The sequence below is a fragment of the Callospermophilus lateralis genome, chromosome 14 (assembly GCF_048772815.1).
Source record: "Callospermophilus lateralis isolate mCalLat2 chromosome 14, mCalLat2.hap1, whole genome shotgun sequence".
Lineage (NCBI taxonomy): Eukaryota > Metazoa > Chordata > Mammalia > Rodentia > Sciuridae > Callospermophilus > Callospermophilus lateralis.
Genome location: NC_135318.1, coordinates 69,090,320 through 69,097,469, shown reverse-complemented (window position 1 = coordinate 69,097,469; position 7,150 = coordinate 69,090,320). Strand labels below are relative to the sequence as shown.

At 33.8% G+C, this 7,150-nt stretch overlaps 1 non-coding gene across 1 annotated transcript; it reads left to right on the top strand.

Moving 5' to 3' along the window:
* The first annotated feature begins 531 nt into the window (after positions 1 to 531).
* Positions 532 to 638, top strand: LOC143380883 (U6 spliceosomal RNA). Its single transcript, XR_013088752.1, has one exon. It is a non-coding gene; the product is annotated as a U6 spliceosomal RNA (small nuclear RNA).
* The last annotated feature ends 6,512 nt before the right edge of the window (positions 639 to 7,150 follow it).

Genomic DNA, 7,150 nt, shown 5'->3' with positions numbered 1-7,150 from the left:
AGAAGAAGAGGAAGAGGAGAAGATGAAGTTGAAGAAGGAGGAGGAGGAGGAGAGGAAGAAGAAAGAAGAAGAAGAGGAGGAGGAGGAGGAGGAGGAGGAGGAAGAAGAAGAAGAAGAAGAAGAAGAAGAAGAAGAAGAAGAAGAAGAAGAAGAAGAAGAAGAAGGTGGTGGAGGAGGAGGAGGAGGAGAAGAAGGAGGAGGAGGAAGGAGGAGAAGGAGAAGAGGAAGAAGAAGAAGAAGAAGAAGAAGAAGAAGAAGAAGAAGAAGAAGAAGGAGGAGGAGGAGGAGGAGGAGGAGGAGGAGGAGGAGGTAGAGGAGGAGGAGGGGAGGAGGAGGAAGGAGGAGAAGAAGGAGGAGGAGGAAGGATGAGGAGGAGAAGAAGGAGGAGGAGGAAGGAGGAGGAGAAGAAGGAGGAGGAGGAGGAGGAGGAGGAAGAAGGAGGAGGAGGAGAAGGAGGAGGAGGAGGAAAAAGAAGAAGGAGGAGGAGGAGGAGGAACAAGTGTTGGCAAGGAAGCAGAGAACTGGTACCCTGTGTTTGCTGCGGCAGCACATATACTAAAATTGGAATAATATAGAGAAGATTAGCATGGCCCCTGTGTAAAGATGACATGCAAATTCATGAAACATTCCATATTTTTTCCAATGGAAAGCACCACCAACAGACTAGACCACTTGAAAGACAGAGTTTTAGGCAATGAAGACAAAATATAGTCTTGAAAATAAAGTTGACCTTGGAAAAAAGATGTTAAGACACCATGAACAGAACATCCACTAAATAAGAGATAACCTGAAAGGACCAAATTTATCAAGATTAATAAAGGCTCAGAGACACAAACTAAAGGTATGCACAACTCTTTCAATGAAATATTATGAAAAATTTTCCCAATCCTAAAGAATGAAAAGATAAATAAATACAGAAGCTTGAGGTTCACTAGTATACAAAATTACAAAAGACACACACCAAGACATATATTTTTAAAATTTGTTCTAATTAGTTATACATGACAGTAGAATATATTCTGACACATCATAAATGGAGTATAACTTCTCATTCTTCTGGTTGTACATGACAGAGTTGCACAGGTCATGTAATAATATATGCACTTAGGGTAACAATGTCTGATTAATTCTACTATCATTCCTACCCCCACAACCCCAACCCTTCCTTAACACCCCTCTGTCTGTTCCAAACTAGCACTACTCTACCCCTCCCCCACTTATTGGGAATTAGCTTCCGCATATTGGTTTATTTTCCCTAGCATGATATTCTCCTATTCCTTTCATTAACTGGCAAATGCCATAATTTCATTCTTCTTTAAGGCTAAGTAATATTCAATTGTGCATATATACCATAATGTCTCTATGAATTCATTTGTTGAAGGGACCCTGGGTTGGTTCCATAGTTTAGCTATTGTGAATTAAGCTACTGTAAACATTTGATATGGCTGTATCACTGTAGTGTTCTGATTTTAAGTCCTTTGGGGATAAACCAAGGAGTGGGATAACTGGATCAAATGGTAGTTCCATTCCATCTTTTCTGAGCAATCTCCATACTGCTTTCCAAAGTAGTTGCACCAATTTGCAATCCCACCATCAGTGTATGCATGTCCCTTTCCCCCACATCTTCACCAACATTTCTTTTTTGCTTATATTCTTGATAATTACCATTCTGACTAGAGTGAGATGGAATCTCAGGGTAATTTTAATTGGTATTTCTATAATTACTAGAGATGTTGAACATTTTTTTTTCATATATTTGTTGATGAGTTGTATTTCTTCTTCTGTGAAGTGTCTGTTCAGTTGTTCTTTAGCCCATTTATTGATTGGGTTATTTATATATTTATTGGTGTTATGTTTTTTTGAGTTCCTTATATATCCTAGAGATTAATGCTCTATCTGAGGTGCATATGGTAAAGATTTTCTACCATTCTGTAGGCTCTCTCCAAGACACATTATTATGAGAATGCTTAAGATACAGAATAAAAATGTAATTTAAAAGGCTTTCAGAGAAAATCAACAGGTCACATTATAGGGAGAGCAGTCTAGATCTCAGCTGATTTCTCAACTCAGACCTTCAAAGTTAGGAGGGCTTCAAATAATATATACCAAGTTCTGAAAGAAAATGGATGCCAGCCAAAAATACTATACCCAGCAAAATTAAGCTTCAGAATTGATGATGAAACAGAAATCTTCCATGAAAAACAAAAGTTAAAAGAATTCACAACCAGAAACCCTACACTACATAACATTTCTCAATAAAATACATTATGATGAACACATGAAAAATAAAAGTGAAAAACAGAAATGAGAAATTACACTACACTAGAAAATTTGTCAATCAAAGGAGAAACAAATTGAAAGAAAAAATGATAAATAAATAGAAATGACAGGGAATAAAAATCATTTCTAAATAATAACATTGAATGTAAATGGACTAACTTCTTCAATCAAAAGACATAGACTGGCAGATGAGATTAAAATACAAGACACATCAGTATGCTGTCTACAAGAGACTCACCTCAAAGGAAAAACACTCACAGACTGAAAGTAAATGGATAGTTAAAAATATATCATTCACATGGATCTCACAAACAAGCAGGAATTTCTATACTTATATCAGATAAAGAGAACTGTGAGTCAAATTTAATCAGAAGAGATAAAGACATTTCAGGGCTGGGGATATACAATCATTCCAAACTCATCCTATGAAACTAATGTCACCCTGATACCAAAACCAGACAAAGACACATCAAGGAAAGAAAATTTCAGACCAATATCCCTCATAAACATAAATGCAAAAATTTTTAATAAAATAATGGCAAATCTCATACAAAATCATATTTTAAAAAGATGGTGTACCATCATCAAGTGGGCTTTATCCCTGGGATGCAAGTTTGGTTCAATATACTTCTGTAATCAGTAAATGTAATTCATCACATCAATAGACTTAAAAGCAAGAACCATAATCATCTCAATAGATTCAGAAAAAGCATTTGACAAAATAAAGGACCCCTTCATGTTTAAAACATTAGAAACACTAGGAAAAGTAGAAAAAATACCTCAACATTGTAAAAGCTGTCTATGCTAAACCCAAGGCCACTTAGCATCATTCTAAGTGGAGAAAAATGAAAGCATTCCTTCTAAAAACTAGATCAAGACACCACTGCTACTCAACATAACCCTTGAAATTCTATATGAAGCAATTAGACCGAGGAATGAAATTAAAAGGATATGAACACGAAAAGAAGAACTCAAACTATCACTATTTCCAATTCCATATTTAGAAGACCCAAAAATACTTCAACAGTAAACTTCTAGGACTCAGAAATTAATTCAGTAAAGTAGCAGGATATAAATTTAACACCTATAAATTAAATGTGCTCCTATATATCACTCATGAATCAAGTGAAAGAGTAATTAAGAAACCCATCCCATTCATAATAGCCTCAAAGAAAATAAAACGTTTGGGAATTAAACTAACAAAAGAGGTGAATGGTGTCTACAATGAAAAATACAGAACATTGAAGAAAAAAAAAACTGAAGAAGACCTTACATAATGGAATGAGTTCCCATGTTCTTGGATAGGCAGGATTAATACTGTCAAAATGGCCAAACTACTAAAAGTGCTATACAGACTTAATGAAATTACTATTAAAATTCCAATGATGTTATTCCTAGAAGTTGAAAAAATAGTCATAAAATCCACTTGGAAAAATAAAAGGCCTAGAATAGCCAGAGCAATTCTCAGCAAGAAAACTGAAGTGGGGGACATCCCAATACGGGTCCTAAAGTTATATTACAGAGCCCTAGTAACAAAAATGGCATGATACTGGCACCAGAACCAACATGTAGGCCAATGGTACATAATAGAAAACACAGAAACAAACCCAAATAAATACATTTATCCCACAGTATACAATGGTGCCAAAAACAAATGGTGCTGGGAAAACTGGAAATCCATATATAGCAAAATAAAATAAAACCCCTATCTCTCAACCTGCACAAAACTGAAAGTGGTTCAAGTAGATCCAGATATCTATCATGTTGACTTAGGTACTGAATTCATCAAAAAGACTCCTAAAGTGCAAGAAGTAAAATCAATAATTAAGAAATGGGATGGTATCAAACTAAAAAAAGCTTCTTCACAGCAAAGAAAACAATCAAAAATGTAAAAAGAGAGCCTACAGAATGAGAGAAAATCTTTGCCACTTGCATCTCAGAATATTGATCTCTAGGATATACAAAGAACTCAAAAAACTTAACACCAAAAAAATAAATAAATAAGCATATCAATAAATGCACAAAGAAACTGAACAGACACGTTACAGATGAAAAAATACAATTGGTCAATAAATATATAGAAAAATATTCAACATCACTATCAATATTGAAATGCAAATTAAAACTACACTGATATTTCATCTTACTCCAGCATAGCAACAACCAAGAATACAAGTGATAATAAATGTTGGTGAAAATGTGGGGGGAAAGGTACATGTACACATTGCTGGTGGGATTGCAAATTGGTGCAACCACTTGGAAAGTAGTATGGAGATTCTTCAGAAAACTTGGAATAGAACCACCATTTTACCCTGTCATTCCATGCCTTAGCATATACCCAAAGGACTTAAAATCAGCATACAATTTTGACGTAGCTATATCAATTTTCATAGCAGCTCAATTCACAATTACTAAGCTGTAGAACCAATGGAGATGCCCTTCAACAAATGAATGGATAAAGAAAATGTGGTACATATACACAAAGGAATATTACTAAGCCATAAAGAAGAATAAAATATTGGCATTTGTGATAAATGGATGGAACTGGAGACAATCATGTTAAGTGAAATAAACCAATCACAGCATACCAAAGGCTGAATGTTCTCTCAGATATGCAGACACTAATACACAATGGAGGAGGGGAAGAACAGAAGTTCATATATTAGACAAAGAGGATTGAAAGAAAGTGAGGGGATTATGGCAATAGGAAAGACAGTAGAATGTATCAGACATAACTTTCTTATGTTTATGTATGCCTGACCAGTGTAAGTCCACACATATACAACCACCATAATGGGAAGGTATACTCCATCCATGTATAATATGTCCAAATATATTCCACTATTATGTATAATTAAAAAGAACTAATAACAAAAGAACTGGAACCATTGCCCATTGATGGAAATATAAATATGTAAAGTGATGATAGTACTATAAAAAGTCATACAACAATTTCTCAAATAATAATAATAATAAAATAGAACCACATGTGATTATTAATCCCATTTCTGGATATTTCCTTGAAAGATCTGAACTCATGACTTTGAGAAGGTACTGTGTTTATTTTAGTATTTGTCACAATAGTAAATTTATGAAAAATAACTCCAATCAATGAATAAATGGATAAAGAAAATGTTGTATGTACACACATGTGCATGCACGTGACTACAATGGAATATTACTCAACCTTAAATAAACAAGTAAATTCTGCCCCATGTGACATCACAGATGAACCTAGAAGACAGTAAGAAAAGTGAAGCAAGCCAGTTGCAAAAGTTCCAACGCTACAAGATTCTACCAGTAGGAAGATATTAAAACATCCAGACTCAGAGAAACATAAGGTAGAGTGGTGCTTACCTTGGGCTGGGAGGACAGAAAAATGGTGGGCTGCTGCTCAACAGGATTAGAGTTTCAATGATCAAGATGTGTAAGTTCTGTTTTCAGGACCCGAAGTACAACTTTGTGTCTGTAGATAGCAGTGCAGCATTGGGCATTTAGAAAATTTTAAACAGGGAGGAAACTGTATTAAATGTTCTTACCACAATAAAAAAAATCAATTAAAAAATTTGACTTATAAATACTAACAAATTGAATCCCTACTTAATGAGAATAACTAAAACCTAATATGTGATAAAAATGTTAGTTTATTATTTTAATATTTTTATTATTCTGATATAAGATCTTTATATTTTATATTGTACTAATTTCATCTTTGTTTTATTATTTCCCTACAAAATTTATAAAAGCCTTTTATTGCTTCTTATATTTTATTTTTTATAACTTTTTTGTTTACTTTGTATTTATGTTGTTTTATATTCTGAAAAAAAATATATTTTTATATCTAAATAATTAACTACGTACCTCAACACCATGTACTACATTAGTCTTTTAGCTGCTGTTTTTAAATGCACCTTTATGCTGCTGTTCAGATGTACACTTGATTATCATTTTGGTTCTTTTCACCTGTTTCATTAATTTTATTCTTTCTTTTATCACCTACATACTACAGATATCTCTATTTGGCTGCCTGGTAGAGCAAATATCCTTCACAATTCTTTAAATATTTTCTTCAATGTCTATGTTTCCCCTAAATATGAACTCACTGCTCTACCTAAAGAATCACATAGAAAGATGTCTTTACATGGAAGACATATACCTATGCAATCTACTCAGTGGGGGTGATGAATCTCTTCTTTTCCATGCTCACCATTAATCCTAGAAAATATTTCCTGGAGAATATTCTTTTATGGATGAAGATTTCAATACCTGTGTGTTTGTCCTTAGAAGCAGATTAGAAATAAGGACACTACCCCACTCCTAGCACAATCATGCAACATTTGTGACTGGCACGTTTATTATTTAAGACTGTGCTCTGTAAGAAGCCTTTTATGTAAACAGAAAAAAAAAATAGTGATCTTCCCTTGTAACACTCCTGACTTGGAATAAAGGCTGTCTCCAGTTTTTTATTTACTCTGTAAACTGTAGTTTATGTCTAAATCAAACTTTTGGTTCATGAGTGTTAAATGAATAAATATTTTTTATGAATCCAAAAGAAAGAAGGTTTAATATTAAAATACATTTTTATGTTAATTATTTTCTTGACTCTCAGGTAGACTGGGCAAGTGAGGGTGGAAGATTCTATTAGTCTGATGTCAGATGAGAAAAAATAAGACTTGGTAAGGTTAAGTGAAATGAATTAGGTAATACTTCCAATAAAGGGAAGAACTGGGATTCTGTACCACATGTGCACAATATCATTGCTGTTCTACAAATGAACAAACAAATGCTCATATCTAACAGAAGAAAAAGGATATTTTTAAAGTATATTTTACTTTGTGCATGATTAAACATAGAATAGTTTTTAATCAAG